Source organism: Clytia hemisphaerica, unplaced genomic scaffold, assembly GCF_902728285.1.
Source record: "Clytia hemisphaerica strain Z4C2 unplaced genomic scaffold, Clytia hemisphaerica genome assembly, whole genome shotgun sequence".
NCBI lineage: Eukaryota > Metazoa > Cnidaria > Hydrozoa > Leptothecata > Clytiidae > Clytia > Clytia hemisphaerica.
In genome coordinates this window covers 53,529-69,201 of record NW_027103740.1, presented here as the reverse complement: position 1 = coordinate 69,201, position 15,673 = coordinate 53,529, and the positions used below count along the sequence as shown (strand labels likewise).

The following is a 15,673-nucleotide window of genomic DNA, read 5'->3' as shown; positions in this document are numbered from 1 at the left end:
ACGAGAAGTTCAATGATTCTGAAAGAAGTTATTTGACGATTCTCTTACAAAGAATCGCTCGCTCACTCGCTGGCTGAAAGTGAAACTGAAACTGAAACTGTCAGTCAGCAAACACAGGCGCAAACGCCTATACCCGTTCTTCTATATCTCAGCCTTGAATAATCGCTTGGGGCAAAAAAAAGATTGAAGGAAAAAAACTTAAAAAAGTTCTTATTAAGTGATGCTATCATAGCTTAACTAAACCTTAGACAGAGATCAGGGGTAACATATGCTAGTTACTTGTTTGATTGACCTTCATTATAATAGAAAGAGAATTAAAAAAAGAAAATTGAAGAATTGAAAAATTGGGCACCATGTAGGAAGTATGAATATGAATTAACAAACACATGAACCAGAAGCTCCTGAGGTTCCAGACAGCCAATTTGAGAGAGATGAGTGCAATATTGTTAATTTCATAATCAAATGACATGAGTTAATCAAAATAGTTATGGATTAGGTCAAATTGCCATGGTAACATTCTCCCAAATCTATTCGATATCTCATAACTCAATATGAAAAAAACTGCTTCGTACGAGCCTGATGATGGCTCCCTTGAATGTGCACTGTGTACAGGGTCAACGCCATCAGCTTTGGTAGGGGGTATGGGGGCATGGCATCCTCCATTTCTTTGGAAAGAGAAAGGAATCTTTAATTCCCATGATTCTGACTTTCAAGTGCCTCATTTCTATGGGCAATTCAGTCTGAAATGGGATCGTTTTTAAGCAAAAGAGGGCCCATGGGATCACCCCCCCCAGGAAGATGGGGGGATCAGATTTTGGTGCCAGGGGGGAAGTGAAAATTTCAAGCTTGATGGGGGGAGAAAGGCGAATAGGGGGTATATTCAGTCCTCTACCTAGTGGGGGGGAGTAATAGGATAAATACAGACCTTCCTGGTGTGTTTGGGCATTCAGGCCGTTGTTACTAAAAGTGGTAACGGTAGGTAACGGTAGGTAACGATAGGTAACGACAAGTAACGGTAGGTAACGACAGGTAACGATGAAGTAACGGTCGGTAACGATGAAGTAACGCAAGTAACGAGGGGTGACGAAAAAGTAACGAAGTAACGATGGGGAAAAAGCTGAAAATGGTGGCCCTGACGTGTCGATGAACTACCAAATTTTGTAAATTTCTGCGCCAGAGCTAATGGTTCCAGTGATTTTGGGACCTAAACCGACTGACCTAACGACTCTGGTTAATATATTCAGGAATTTGGGAAATCTGATGATTGTACAGCAGGATCTGCTGGTCAATGCAATGATGGAATCAATGGTGCTGGTCAATGCAATGATGGAATCAATGGCGCTGGTCAATACAATGATGGAATCAATGGTGCTGGTCAATAGAATGATGGAATCAATGGTGCTGGTCAATAGAATGATGGAATCAATGGTGCTGGTCAATGCAATGATGGAATCAATGGTGCTGGTCAATGCAATGATGGAATCAATGGTGCTGGTCAATGCAATGATGGAATCAATGGCGCTGGTCAATACAATGCTGGAATCAATGGTGCTGGTAATACAATGATGGAATCAATGGTGCTGGTCAATACAATGATGGAATCAATGGTGTTGGTCAATACAATGATGGAATCAATGGTGCTGGTCAATACAATGATGGAATCAATGGTGCTGGTCAATGCAATGATGGAATCAATGGTGCTGGTCAATGCAATGATGGAATCAATGGTGCTGGTCAATACAATGATGGAATCAATGGTGCTGGTCAATACAATGATGGAATCATTGGTTCTGGTGGAATCATTGGTTCTGGTGAATTCAATGGTGGAATCGATGGTGGTGTACTGATGGATGCAATGCTGCACTCAACAATGGTACTTTTGTGCAGGTGAATGAAAGTTAGTTAGAGATTGTGCATTTTTGTAAGCATCATCTTTATAAGAAATCTATCCATAATTTTTTATTCAAGGGGTATTGACTTTCGGCGATGGGTTCTTCCAAAGCTAGTTAGGGATTGTGAAAATTGTGAGCATTTTTATTTTTCTTATAAGCATCATCTTTATAAGAATACAATCCATAACTTTTAACTCAAGGGGTATTGACTTTCGGCGATTGGTTCATTCAAAGCAACTTGGGGTTTGTGCAAAATGTGGGCATATTTCTTTTTCTTATAAGCATCATCTTTATAAGAATACAATCCATAACTTTTGATTCAAGGGGTATTGACTTTCGGCGATTGGTTCATTCAAAGCAACTTGGGGATTATGCAAAATGTGGGCATATTTATTTTCCTTATAAGCATCATCTTTATAAGAATACAATCAATAACTTTTGATTCAAGGGGTATTGACTTTCGGCGATTGGTTCATTCAAAGCAACTTGGGGTTTGTGCAACAATGTGAGCATATTTATTTTTCTTATAAGCATCATCTTTATAAGAATACAATCCATAACTTTTGATTCAAGGGGTATTGACTTTCGGCGATTGGTTCATTCAAAGCAACTTGGGGTTTGTGCCAAATGTGAGCATATTTATTTTTCTTATAAGCATCATCTTTATAAGAATACAATCCATAACTTTTGATTCAAGGGGTATTGACTTTCGGCGATTGGTTCATTCAAAGCAACTTGGGGTTTGTGCCAAATGTGAGCATATTTATTTTTCTTATAAGCATCATCTTTATAAGAATACAATCCATAACTTTTAACTCAAGGGGTATTGACTTTCGGCGATTGGTTCATTTAAAGCAACTTGGGGATTATTCAAAATGTGGGCATATTTATTTTTCTTATAAGCATCATCTTTATAAGAATACAATCAATAACTTTTGATTCAAGGGGTATTGACTTTCGGCGATTGGTTCATTCAAAGCAACTTGGGCTTGGTGCAAAATGTGAGCATATTTCTTTTTCTTATAAGCATCATCTTTATAAGAATACAATCCATAACTTTTGATTCAAGGGGTATTGACTTTAGGCGATTGGTTCATTCAAAGCAACTTGGGGATTATGCAAAATGTGAGCATATTTATTTTTCTTATAAGCATCATCTTTATAAGAATACAATCCATAACTTTTGATTCAAGGGGTATTGACTTTCGGCGATTGGTTCATTCAAAGCAACTTGGGGTTTGTGCCAAATGTGAGCATATTTATTTTTCTTATAAGCATCATCTTTATAAGAATACAATCAATAACTTTTGATTCAAGGGGTATTGACTTTCGGCGATTGGTTCATTCAAAGCAACTTGGGGTTTGTGCAAAATGTGAGCATATTTCTTTTTCTTGTAAGCATCATCTTTATAAGAATACAATCAATAACTTTTGATTCAAGGGGTATTGACTTTCGGCGATTGGTTCATTCAAAGCAACTTGGGGTTTGTGCAAAATGTGAGCATATTTCTTTTTCTTGTAAGCATCATCTTTATAAGAATACAATCAATAATTTTTGATTCAAGGGGTATTTACTTTCGGCGATTGGTTCATTCAAAGCAAGTTAGGGATTGTGTTAAATGTGAGCATATTTATTTTTCTTATAAGTATCATCTTCATAAAATTACAATCCATAACCTTTGAAGGTCAACCGTCAAATCTTTCAGTTTATTCACAAACACCAATTTACAATAAAAACAATTGGATTTATTATCTCCACAGTCATATTCACCAGAACGATCAGATTCTGCTGTACAATCATCAGATTTCCCAAATTCTTGAATAGATTAACCAGAGTTGTTAGGTTCTCCCAAAATCACCGGGACCATTAGTTCTGACGCAGAAATTTACAAATTTTGATAGTTCGACACCTCAGGGCCACCATTTTCAGCTTTTTCCCCATCGTTACTTTGTTACTTTTTTGTTACCCCTCGTTACTTGCGTTACTTCATCGTTACCGACCGTTACTTCATCGTTACCTGTCGTTACCTACCGTTACTTATCGTTACTTGTCGTTACCTATCGTTACCTACCGTTACCACTTTTAGTAACAACGCATTCAGGCTTATGAGTCTGTCTTTCTAGGGATTTTGAGAGTCTTTTTTTTGGCTATAGTAGCTTGCGAATTGAGGTGAGTCTGGATCATCACTTCGCAACCCTTATACAATACGGCTAGGGGGATTTCCCAATTGGGGGGAGCACGAATTTTAAAGACAGTCGGGGGGGAGGCCAGATGGGGGATTTTAGCTCATATTAGGGGGGACCAAAAAGCTGTAGGACGCCATGGGGCCAAAATTGAAAAGTTCTCTCGTCGGCGCAAACCTCTTTCACTATATTTCCATATTAGAAAAATATCAATACACACTGCTCCAGACTAAATAAAACGCAAAAATAATTATCTGAATGGAGTAAAATGACTAGTTTGATATTTGTAGCATGGGAGAACTTGTGAAAAATAAAGCAATTTTCTCAGCATTTTTAGCTAAACGAGATTAGTAGAAATGTAAAAATTTTCTGTCGGTTGCGGCTCCTTTGATATTGTCCCAATTGGTTTCAATTTGATTATCTTGCATAAACTAGCGACTAGCCTGTTTTAGCATTTAGGCTTTGTTGTGAGAAAAAATGCTTAACAAGCTTCGCCTAAAGATCCATTGGCTTGGAATGGCTAACAGCAAACAGCACACTCTCCAAATTCCCAACTAACGTATAAGTTATTTATTACACCATTGCTGTGAATGAAACACCCTACGGTACTTTTGGTCAGGTGCACAGATAAATGTTTGCAACTTAGACATATTTTTCTCAAGTGTGCGACCCGAATTAGTCAAAATAAATCTCGAGTGGTACGGCCTTGCCATACTCTGCACAAAACAAAAGGATCCTTGTAGGGGCACCGCACCGGTAGGGTTGGGAAGCTTTCTTAAATAAATAAGGTCTGTAAAACTATACCGTCAACTGCTCTAACTTGGGGTGATTGGTCGAAACATGGGACTGTTGATATTCTGGCCTGTATTTTCACTTACTGTTAAATCTTGACGAAAAATTTGTTTTGATAAATCCACCAAGTTTATCAATCATACTTTCTGTCATAAAGGGCAGCATCCATATTCAAAGTCGCCACGCGTAAGATGAACTAGGTTTGACAGTTAGTCACACTAGGAAATTAAGCTTTCAGAAAAAACAACATCAGTCATCTACAGGATACATTTCAACAACAAGGATGAGAGTTACTTGAATCAAGCTCGCAAGACAATCTTAATTAAAACTTGAAAGTTGGAAACAAAATAAAACGTGCAGCAGCCAAAATCAACCAACCAAAATTTGTCATTCAATTCCCGAGACAGCGCTTCGATTTTTAAGGCCTTGTTTATACGCTAAAGTAAAAACAATTCCGCACATGTAAATGGGTCATTGTTTGAGGTCCGGCGAAATTTCCGGGAGATAGCCTATCCGGCGGTGCGCGGATCTAGGTGGGTCCCGCCTCCCCCGTAGATCTTTTTCTTGGGAAGTTGATCTTCAAATTAGTTTTCAAGGTTGGCTTGGCTCAAATTTTTTCATCTATGGCTCAAATTTTAGGCAATTTCTCAAAGTTTTTGAAAATGTTAATTTCATTAAAAAGCGCCGGGTTATTTTTTCATGAATCCCCTTAGAAGTTTTGCGGCGCATTTCTTTGCTTGAGAGTCAAGTAAACGATATAGCGCTTTCGCATCAATAATCTTTGATACGCATTTTGGCGGGACGCTAGTGTGACTAACTGTTTGATTGAATAGTTTCAATTCAATTTGACCCTGGGCCTGGAATGGCCCAGTTTTCAGAGCATGTCATGGTTTCCCCTAAGGAAAATTTCCAACATAAAAAACTCTGCCCCTAAGAGATTCGTTTCCCACCACAAAAAAAGCAAGAAAAACAGGAAATATAGCAAGTTTTCAATAATTTTGCCCCTGCCCTTGAAAACTGAGCAATCTCTGCCCTCGCGAGATCTCGATGATTTTGGCCATTCCAGAATTTGTCTGTAACAGGGGGCGGACGACACAGGATTTCCGAGGGCAAAAGTTTTCACAAAAATTCAAAATCTCCAAGGTTAGAGAAGAAAATGTATGAATTTCCAAGGCAATTGAATTAAAAAAGGCAAAAAAGAGTGGAATTTCCGATGCATTTTGCTAAAGTACATGGATTTTTATCGGAATTTCCTACCACTACTGGAAAAGAAAAATTATTTTGAGGCTAGAAAAAATTAAAAAATGCACGTGTCGTCCGACGGGGGGTAACAAAAATTTTCTGGAATGGCCCTTTCTGCGCCATACTCTGAAAACTGGGGAATGGCTAGAGAATAGACAACCGTGAGTAACTTGCATCAGTGGAGGCTAAAACATGCATAGCCCTCAAATGAAAGACCTAGCTGGTCATTAAAATACAACTACGCAGCTTCGCTCTCAGCTCTACTACTCTACCATTTTTGTTTTGATTTAACTTTGTATTTTAGCTAGTGACCAGACGGGTCATTCATTTGAGGGCTATGCATGTTAGCCTCCACTGATGCAAGTTACCCATTCTCACGCACTGTAGACACCAGTGTAATACCAGTATATCATGGATATTATGTATATGCATATGGATCTCCAGACTAGCTGCCACAATACAATGATGCCAGGCCCAGGGTTGCACTCCTCCTTGCCCTTCTTCTCGTATAATACCCTGCCTCCCCACAACAAAAACAAAACATCCCAAAATTATGATAGAGGAAGAAGGTGAAAATGAGGGATAAACCTTACCACTCATAGGTACTGATGAGATGACTGAATCTGCAAGGTTTCATGCCTAGAATCAGGAAGTATAAAATATAAAATTCCTATTTCAGATCGTGCAAACTGAGAAATATAGTCTCGAATTAACAAATCGAGGAAACAAACAAGTATTTAGCTATCCGTATAACATATGGGAAACAATAATCTTACCTTGTGACTAATACTATCCCTCTGAAAGCGCGAGACATTGCCCGCTCAGACTGACAAGAAAAGCTTGGTAGTTATCAGGTCAAAAGCGTTCGAAAACAGTCGGGTTAGTCTGTAACATATGAGAGATTACTTACTACACATCGTTGCATTTATATGAATACCACATTACTGTCTGTCACGACTGAATGCCAACGGAGTGCTGAATGAAAAAGCAAGAGGTGATTTTCAAGTTTATGAACCAGTTTATTTCTTTGATTCAATATTATAATTTATCGTTCTTCTCTCTTTTGTGGAGCCTGATCATATAGACTTCTCTTCCTCTTTCTGCTTTTGGGGGAGACTAGAAACCTAGAGAAGAAATAATCCTTCACATTTTTCGATTTTTTTCTTGGTGGTCTGAGTGGTGGTGGTGGGTCATGATGTGGGCTCTGGTCTGCTCCACTCAATTATGGTCATGCTTGAGAAAATTTTGAACCTAAGAAGGGCAAAGTTAAGAAAATAGTGTTATATACTTTTCCCTTTAGGGGGAGGCTAGAAAGAAGGATCTGCAAGTTTTTTGTTTGATTTGAATTAGGAGGACCCTGACGACGCACCGGACTGTCCGGTGCGGTGTATTTGTCCGGTGGCAAAAAGTATCCTTTCGCTACACCGGACGCAATAAGTCCGGTGTCAGTCCGGTGTTGTATACAGGGAATTTTGGACGCCGGACATTTATGAAACAAAAAATTAAGAAACACCGGACGCACCGGACTGGTCATGTCCGGTGTTTTGATTGTCCGGTGGGAAAAATATCCTTCTCCGACACCGGACATCCGACTCCCTTAAGTCCGGTGTAGAAATTGTCCGGTGGTAAAAAAAATTCTCATTTTACACCGGACTTTCGCGTGTCCGGTGTTTGTTAAGTCCGGTGCGTAGGCAGGGTCCTGAATTAGGTCCACAGTCACAGACGCACAGTTGGAATTAATTTCAAACTTATCTTTATTCAACCTAGCTAGTTTTAAAGGATAATCAATAGACCTTTTTTCAAAGAGGCCACCCTGTTGAATAATTACCGTGAGAAAGGGTAACTTGCATCAGTGGAGGCTAACATGCATAGCCCTCAAATAAATGACCTGTCTGGTCATTAAAATACAACTATGCAGCTCCGCTGGAAGCTCTACTCTACCATTTTTGTTTTGATTTAACTTTGTATTTTAATGACCAGACAAGTCTTTCATTTGAGTGCTATGCATGTTAGCCTCCAATGATGCAAGTTACCCTTTCTCACGGTATGTTGTCCAGCAGAAAAACAATGATAAAACCATGCATAATTATTACAATATGCATGATACAGTAATTATGCATGGCTCTATCATTGTTTTTATGGTTGGAGTACATAATTATTCAACAGGATGTCCTCTTTGAAAAAAGGTCTATTGGTTTGTAATATTTGGCATGTGGGATCTTTCTATCGTCCTGAGAAAAATCTCAAAATATTTATGCCTGCCGTCAATGGCATTTGCAGCTTTGGCAGCTCGGCAAAATCTGTCTGTTTCCATTTTGTTTTATTTTGTCTAATCAAAAAATTGTCGTACGATTGTTTAAAAAGAAGTATCCAATCAAATGAAGGTAAAGCGCTTTCATCCAATCAGAAAGGATTCTTTGAAAAAATAACGCTCGTAATTCCCGCTTTTAGAATCCATAACCAGCCGCTAATTTTAAAAACCACAAATCAAAAGAAAGTCCGAACTGTTTCATTCTGACACTGTCTGACATCAAAAATCTTGAAGTAACAGGCGAAGTGATCTCAACACTCAAGTAAAATATGCTATATTTCATATTCTATCTAATAAAAGCTACCGTAACTTTGTCTAATGTCGACATCCCTCGTCTTAATTGGACACCCTTTTCTAGAGCTGAAAAATGAAAAAAAGATTGAAATTATTTTTCTTTGCTTAGTGGTAAGGGAGGATAGATCTTTTTTCAATCACCAATTCCAACTTTCATATTATTCCTATCTCTAAAGAAGGGTGTCAAAATTTGCTTTTTGAGAACTAAAGATAAGAAAAAATTCATCCTTTTTTCGATTGAAACAAATAAATTTAAATGACTACTGTACTTGTTATCCAAGGTGCTGAAAAGCATCGAAAATTAGGGCCAGTGAATTAACCTTTATCATACACGGCAATCTCATTGGTTGAAAATTAAAAAGACTTTCAGATGGAGCGAATTACAAAAGCAATGAGAAGAAGAAACCACTTTCGTTTTGATTGCAGATTTTTGATATAAAAAATTGCATGGGAATACTACTGTCAATGTGTAAGCATTTTATTGTTGGAATAGAAAAGAGAAACAAGGTAAGTCTAGCCTAGCCTATTTGTCAGCTGTCAGGGGGCGTAAAAAGAATGTGAGAGCTTATAATTGTATCAAAAACAAAACACACAGATTTTACCAAGCTGCTTGGGACTATCTGACAAAACAAGGGACGGCAATTTGACCACCATTTTACTCACAATTTCACCGAACCTCCAGTCATTTAAATAACAAAACCGCAAATCATAGATAGCAAATAATGTGAATATGCTACTCTCACCAGGTAGGCTCAAAAGCAGCCGGCGAAGCAAATTTTTAGCAAAATGTGTTCTCATCTTCTAGGAGACCACACATGTTACCGTCAACTGCTCCAACTTGGGACGATTGTACGCAACATGGGACTTGTTGATATCTGGCCTGTATTTTCAGTTACTGTTAAATCTCTTTGACAACAAATTTGTTTTGATAACTCCACCAAGTTTATCAATCATACTTTCTGTCATAACATGTCACAATAACTTTCACTGATAGCGCGCCCTTTTTAACTTTTGTTTTCATTTAAAATGACCAGAAGCCGAATGGAGGATTAGAGAACGCCCGCTGCCTAGCCGCCCACCGCCTACCGCCCAATGAAATTAACAAATAGCGAGTGTGTAACTTGCCACGCGAGTGACGTCAAACGCTCACATTCGCACTTGTTCCACTATGGATTTTTTTTCATATTTCGATTTAAAAGCCTACTCAGTGTGAAAGAGAAATTGCATATTTTTTAATACGCAGTTCATTTAACTCAAATCAAATGACTTTGGAGGTTCGGTGAAATGGCGGTGGAATGGCCGTCCCATGTTGCGTAAGATAGTCCAAGTTGGAGCAGTTCACGGTATGACCTTCAATTTCCTATAACGTAGTCGTCTAAGAAAACAGCCGCGCTGCCAGTCAAAAAATAACCATCGTTGTCTTCACATTCATACTTTTTTCGTTGCTTGCAATCGTAGCTATTTCGGTATGACTGATCCTTTTGTTTCGATAATAACATCAAAGCGGGAATTAATTTTCTTCTCGTTTCTTTCTTTCTTTTTTGGGCCAAAAGACGGCTAAAAAACAGTTTTTTTGGACTCTGTGAAAAATTGGATCATTAACTTTCTCTGAATTTTTGTATAAAGGTAGGGTACTATCATAGGTAAAAGATGACTCAAGCTGATTTTTTCAAAAAAATTTTGTTGGCTCAAAAAACGCATGTTTATCTATAAGAATCACTATTATTAAGCAAACATCAATGTTCTTAGTTAAATTACTCAATTTTTTTATGAGATAGATGTTTTATTTGCTTATGAGGACTTACTTTTGAAGAATGTGTGTGTTTACATGACGTTTTGGTTGCTTGGCGTGTTTTTATAGAAAAACTGGCCAAATTCGATATTTATTTATAAGCACATTATCGATTACTTAGGTATTAGCTTTTCTCGAGATTGGCTCTTTGATTCTTTATGATTCTTTGCACAAAGATGCATAACTATATAAACCCTCAAATGTGACGGAGCCCGATTTTCGAAGAAAAAAAATTTGTGGCAAATTTGGGCCAAAAAACGACTACAAAACGGGTTTTTTGGACTTTGTGAAAAATTGGATCATTGATTTTTTGCATGAAAGTAGTGTACCATCATAGGTAAAAGATGGCTCGAGCAGATTTTTTCAAAAAGGTTTGTTGGCTCAAAAAACACATGTTTATCTATAAGAATCACTATTAAAGCATACATCAATGTTCTTAGCCAAATTACTCAATTTTTTGATGAGATATATGTTTTTTTGCTCACTAAGTCTTGAACATGAAAGAATATTTCAAGAGCATGAAATTTTGGTTTCTGAACATTTTTTTTATAAGAAACAATCGACTAATTTTAATAGATCGTCACTATTTGTGTTCTGAATGATTGTTTAATTGTCATGCTCACATAGATATCAATTATATATGTGAAATGCACAACAAGGTAGGTCCATAAAAGTATCACTTGTTCTTTTGTCATCAGTATCGATCCTTCCATGCTGGATACTTTCTTGTGACTCTCTAAGACACTTTCAGCCTGGGGGCCCTTAAAGCGTCCTTTTTCCAAGCTTCTCAAAGTGCACTGTTTTGGTAAAAAAGTGACCCTTTGAGAAATGATTTTCCTAATATTTTTTAGATGAATTTCAGTAATATTTTTTGGCTTTTTCTTGGTTGAGAGAAGGCCCCTAAGTTCAGAGTAGAGAAAAATTTTATGTCTTTTATACTTTTGACTTTTGACAAAATACAGCAGGAGCTGGTGAAAGAACTTTTTAGAAATGTGTTATTATCTTCTAGGAGACAGGTGCCGTAGTATAGTGGTAGTCGACCTTGGCTTCTGTGCAGGTTGCCAGGGTTCGATTCCCACTCACGGCAGTTCACTTGGCAAGTGAACGTTCCTTCGCCCGGGTCAACCCATGCCATGTGAGGGGAATTGGGTAGTCAGTTCAAGGTGCTGACGGGACGCTCATTAGTAAGCGTCTATAGTTGCGAAAATAGGCCTCTAAAGCCTCCTGCAACTCAACCAAATAGAAAAAAAAAAAAAAAAAAAAAAAAAAAAAGACAACATGTCATGATCCTTAAAGCCTAAATTATTTTTTTTCAATGATAGATTCGGATTTCTGGGAAAGCTTTGTTGCACTAACTATCTCCTTAAATTTATTACTATGACTGGATGTGTTCCAAAATCTACGAACAACATTTTTTGCACTTGTACAAATCAAAATCTACGAACAACATTTTTTGCACTTGTACAAATCGGGGGCAAATTTATTATTTCCAAGAAAGATTTACCGTAGAACTTCCAATTAACGAACACTCTAATTGGCGGACATTTCTGATTAGCAGACAATTTTTCCCCGGCCATCTCCTAGTCAAATCCTCATTAAAAAGTTTCCAAAAGGCGAACACTCAATTAGTAAACCCTCCAATTAGTGGACAAAGTTTTTTGCACGGAATTACCAAACCTTATTTTTTCCTCTCTAATTAGCGAATGTTCTAAAGCTATCTAGGGTTAACTAGACAATAAGAGTATATGCCATTTTTCTTGACTTTACTCCCTGTCTCATCAGATTACATTAATATTATTGGTCAATAGATTTACGGAACCCTAATCAGAATAGATTAAAAAAAATTTATCCAAAAGCAAAACATACACACAGACCTAATTGCTGCTCGCTCGCTGATACAAGTAGTACCCTCATCAGTATCCAATCTCAGAAAAATTGTACTCATTAATACACATTAATACAACAATAACTCAAGCTATTCTTCTGCAGCTATTAACCAATGCTAATGGCTGTTTATAAAGAAATAGTTTGCACGTTTAGCTACCATTTTGCATTAAAAAAAGTGCATGTATTGCTACACATTAGTGTCTATTAAAAAATGGGGGTTTGATAAGTGTTTTTTGAAAATTTTGTATTCATAGGAACAATGATTTCTAAATCATATTCTGATATGATCCATTTCTTTTGATTAGGAAATTAATATTAAAGTGCTTTTTGATTTTTTTATGTGTGTAAATCAAAAGTGATTTTTTGTGTGAGTCAAAGTCAAAGAATTTCTACTGTAAAGTCTACTTTTCTTTCGGTGAAAAACCTTAAAATTTAATGCTTCTTCACCTCCAAAAAGTTTCAACTTTCGCCGGTCATCGTACAGCTTCGCCAAGATTCAGTCAATTTTCAACTTCCCAAAGAGGAAGAATCTTCCAAAATGGGCAGAAAAAAATAGAGTAAGTTCTTCCCGTTCGGAAGAATTTGCCCAAAAAAGTGCACTTTTGATAAATCTTTGACTTCAAGAGCAATTTTAGACATGATCAAGCTTAAGATTCATTTCAAAACATATTTTCCTGGAAGAAATCCATGGGTTCCTTGGAAAGATGGCATTTTGAGAAAAATTTTCTGACCCAATGGCTAGAAATCATTGCCTGAAATCACAACATTTCTAATCTTGAATAGATTTTGAGAGCAATTAGCTGGCTTAGCCACAAGTGTCACATTGATATTTTTGTATATTTCTGAAGTCTTTATGGTCATCTTTAACTTTTAATTAAAATTTCCATGTGACACTTAAGGTCGCGCCCTAAAATGGTGGTTAAACATAGCTTTTCGCTCAATTTTCAGTGTTTTCAATGAGCTTTTAAAGCCATGGCCCTAAGTTCCACCACTGAAACAAACCATTTTTAGTTAGTGTTTTGGCCATATTACCCAATCCCAAAATCAAACCCATGTGCTCTAATGCCACTTTTGCACAATTTATCTTCGAAAATCTTTTTAAGTCATCAAGTCTTAGCCAATTTTTCCCTTAGCAACGTGTTGTTTTTCCCTAGCAACCAGGCATCCAGCTTTATCAAAATTTTCCAAACTGTTTCCTAGTGGTTCCAGACCATGGTAAATGTCTTAGATTGCACACAATATTCATTGAATTTTAGGGCAAATTAGGGTCACAGAGACAGAAATAGCAGACTCCAACAGGTAACAAGGAAGCAACTTTGGTTGATGCTTGTTGCAAAAGCCTAAGTCAAATCAAATTGATTCTAATGTTTTTAACGTTATTGCAGAGGAAATACTAAGAAAAAATTAAGTGGGGGTACTTAGCATAGAAGTTGAAGGTTCTTTTACCAGGTGAAATGAGGCTTGTGACGAGAAATTTCACCGCTAAGAAAAACGCCAAGTCTCTTGTTTTTCTTTGTTTCAAATGCTAAATTATATGCAATATTGATCTTTGAAGGGAAGTCTCTTCTTGCATTCCATACCTTTATTTGTACCGTTTTGTCATTATAGATACTAAAGAGACCTAGAAAAGAACTTTGATGAAAGTTATGCTGCCTTACAGATGGACTCTAAGAGGAGAGGATACAGAATTTCAGTGCAATACTGAGTTTTTGGAACCACTTTAATTGAGTTTCATCAAGCATGATAATTTCAAGTCAAATTATTTTGATATTTCGATCAAAACTTATATCAAAGAGTCAAAATTCAAATAATGAAATTGGGTGGAATCTAGCATAAATGGTTCTAAAAAATCAATGTTGCACTGAAATTCTGTACAATCCTCTGTAAAGTACTAGGTAGAGTCCATCTGTAAGGCAGCATAACTCTCTTCAAAGTTCTTTTCTAGGTCTGTGTAGTATCTATAATGACAAAACAGTACAAATAAAGGTATGAAATGCAAGAAGAGACTTCCCTTCAAAGATCAATTGCATATAATTTAGCATTTGAAACAAAGAAAAACAAGAGACTTGGCATTTTTCTTAGCGGTGAAATTTCTTGTCAAAAGCCTCATTTCACCTGTTAAAAAAACCTTCAACTTCTATGCTAAGTACCCCCACTTAATTTTCTCTTAGTATTTCCTCTGCAATAATGTTAAAAACATTAGAATCAATTTGATTTGACTTAGGCTTTTGCAACAAGCATCAGCCAAAGTTGCTTCCTTGTTACCTGTTGGGGTCTGCTATTTCTGTCTCTGCGACCCTAATTTGCCCTAAAATTCAATGAATATTGTGTGCAATCTAAGACATTTACCATGGTCTGGAACCACTAGGAAACAGTTTGGAAAATTTTGATAAAGCTGGATGCCTGGTTGCTAGGGAAAAACAATACGTTGCTAAGGGAAAATTTGGCTAAGTCTTGATGACTTAAAAAGATTTTCGAAGATAAATTGTGCAAAAATGGTATTAGAGCACATGGGTTTGATTTTGGGATTGGGTAATATGGCCAAAACACTAACTAAAAATGGTTTGTTTCAGTGGTGGAACTTAGGGCCATGGCTTTAAAAGCTCATTGAAAACACTGAAAATTGAGCGAAAAGCTATGTTTAACCGCCATTTTAGGGCGTGGCCTTAAGTGTCACATGGAAATTTTAATTGAACGTTAAAGATGACCATAAAGACTTCAGAAATTACAAAAATATCAATGTGACACTTATGGCCAAGCCAGCTAATTGCTCTCAAAATCTATTCAAAATTAGAAGTGTTGTGATTTCAGGCAATGATTTCTAGCCATTGGGTCAGAAAAATTTTTCTCAAAATGCCATCTTTCCAAAGAACCCATGGATTTCTTCCAGGAAAATATGTTTTGAAATGAATCTCAAGCTTGATCATGTCTAAAATTGCTTTTGAAGTCAAAGATTTATCAAAAGTGCACTTTTTTGGGCAAATTGGCCCAAATTTTAAAGGCCCATATCTTGGGAACGAAAAAAGATTTTTCAAAAATATTTTCACAGGATGTTATTTTCATCAATTTGAATAAAATATCCAAAAATTAGCAAAATCTGAGGATATCACTTCCTCGACCTGCCTGATTCTTACAGAAAATGGCTCTTAATTCATTCTATTGTAGGTGCAAAATAGGGTGGAAATTTAGTGCCCTTGGCACAATGTTATCAATATCCTTTTTTTTTGGAACGCTGAAAAACTAATTTCCATCTTCCTTAAAGGTAAAGAGTTTGCAATA

At 36.9% G+C, this 15,673-nt stretch overlaps 1 protein-coding gene across 1 annotated transcript in view; it reads right to left on the bottom strand.

Moving 5' to 3' along the window:
- The window catches only part of LOC136805168 (uncharacterized), a 38,385-nt gene extending 28,930 nt beyond the window's left edge, over positions 1 to 9,455 (bottom strand). Inside the window, exons 1-3 of the mRNA XM_067061732.1 lie at positions 9,379 to 9,455; positions 7,021 to 7,085; positions 6,704 to 6,749 (exon numbers count right to left, since the gene is read on the bottom strand). The gene's annotated coding sequence lies outside the window, so the exon portion shown is untranslated. The remainder of the gene's footprint in view (positions 1 to 6,703; positions 6,750 to 7,020; positions 7,086 to 9,378) is intronic.
- Positions 9,456 to 15,673: the final 6,218 nt, after the last annotated feature.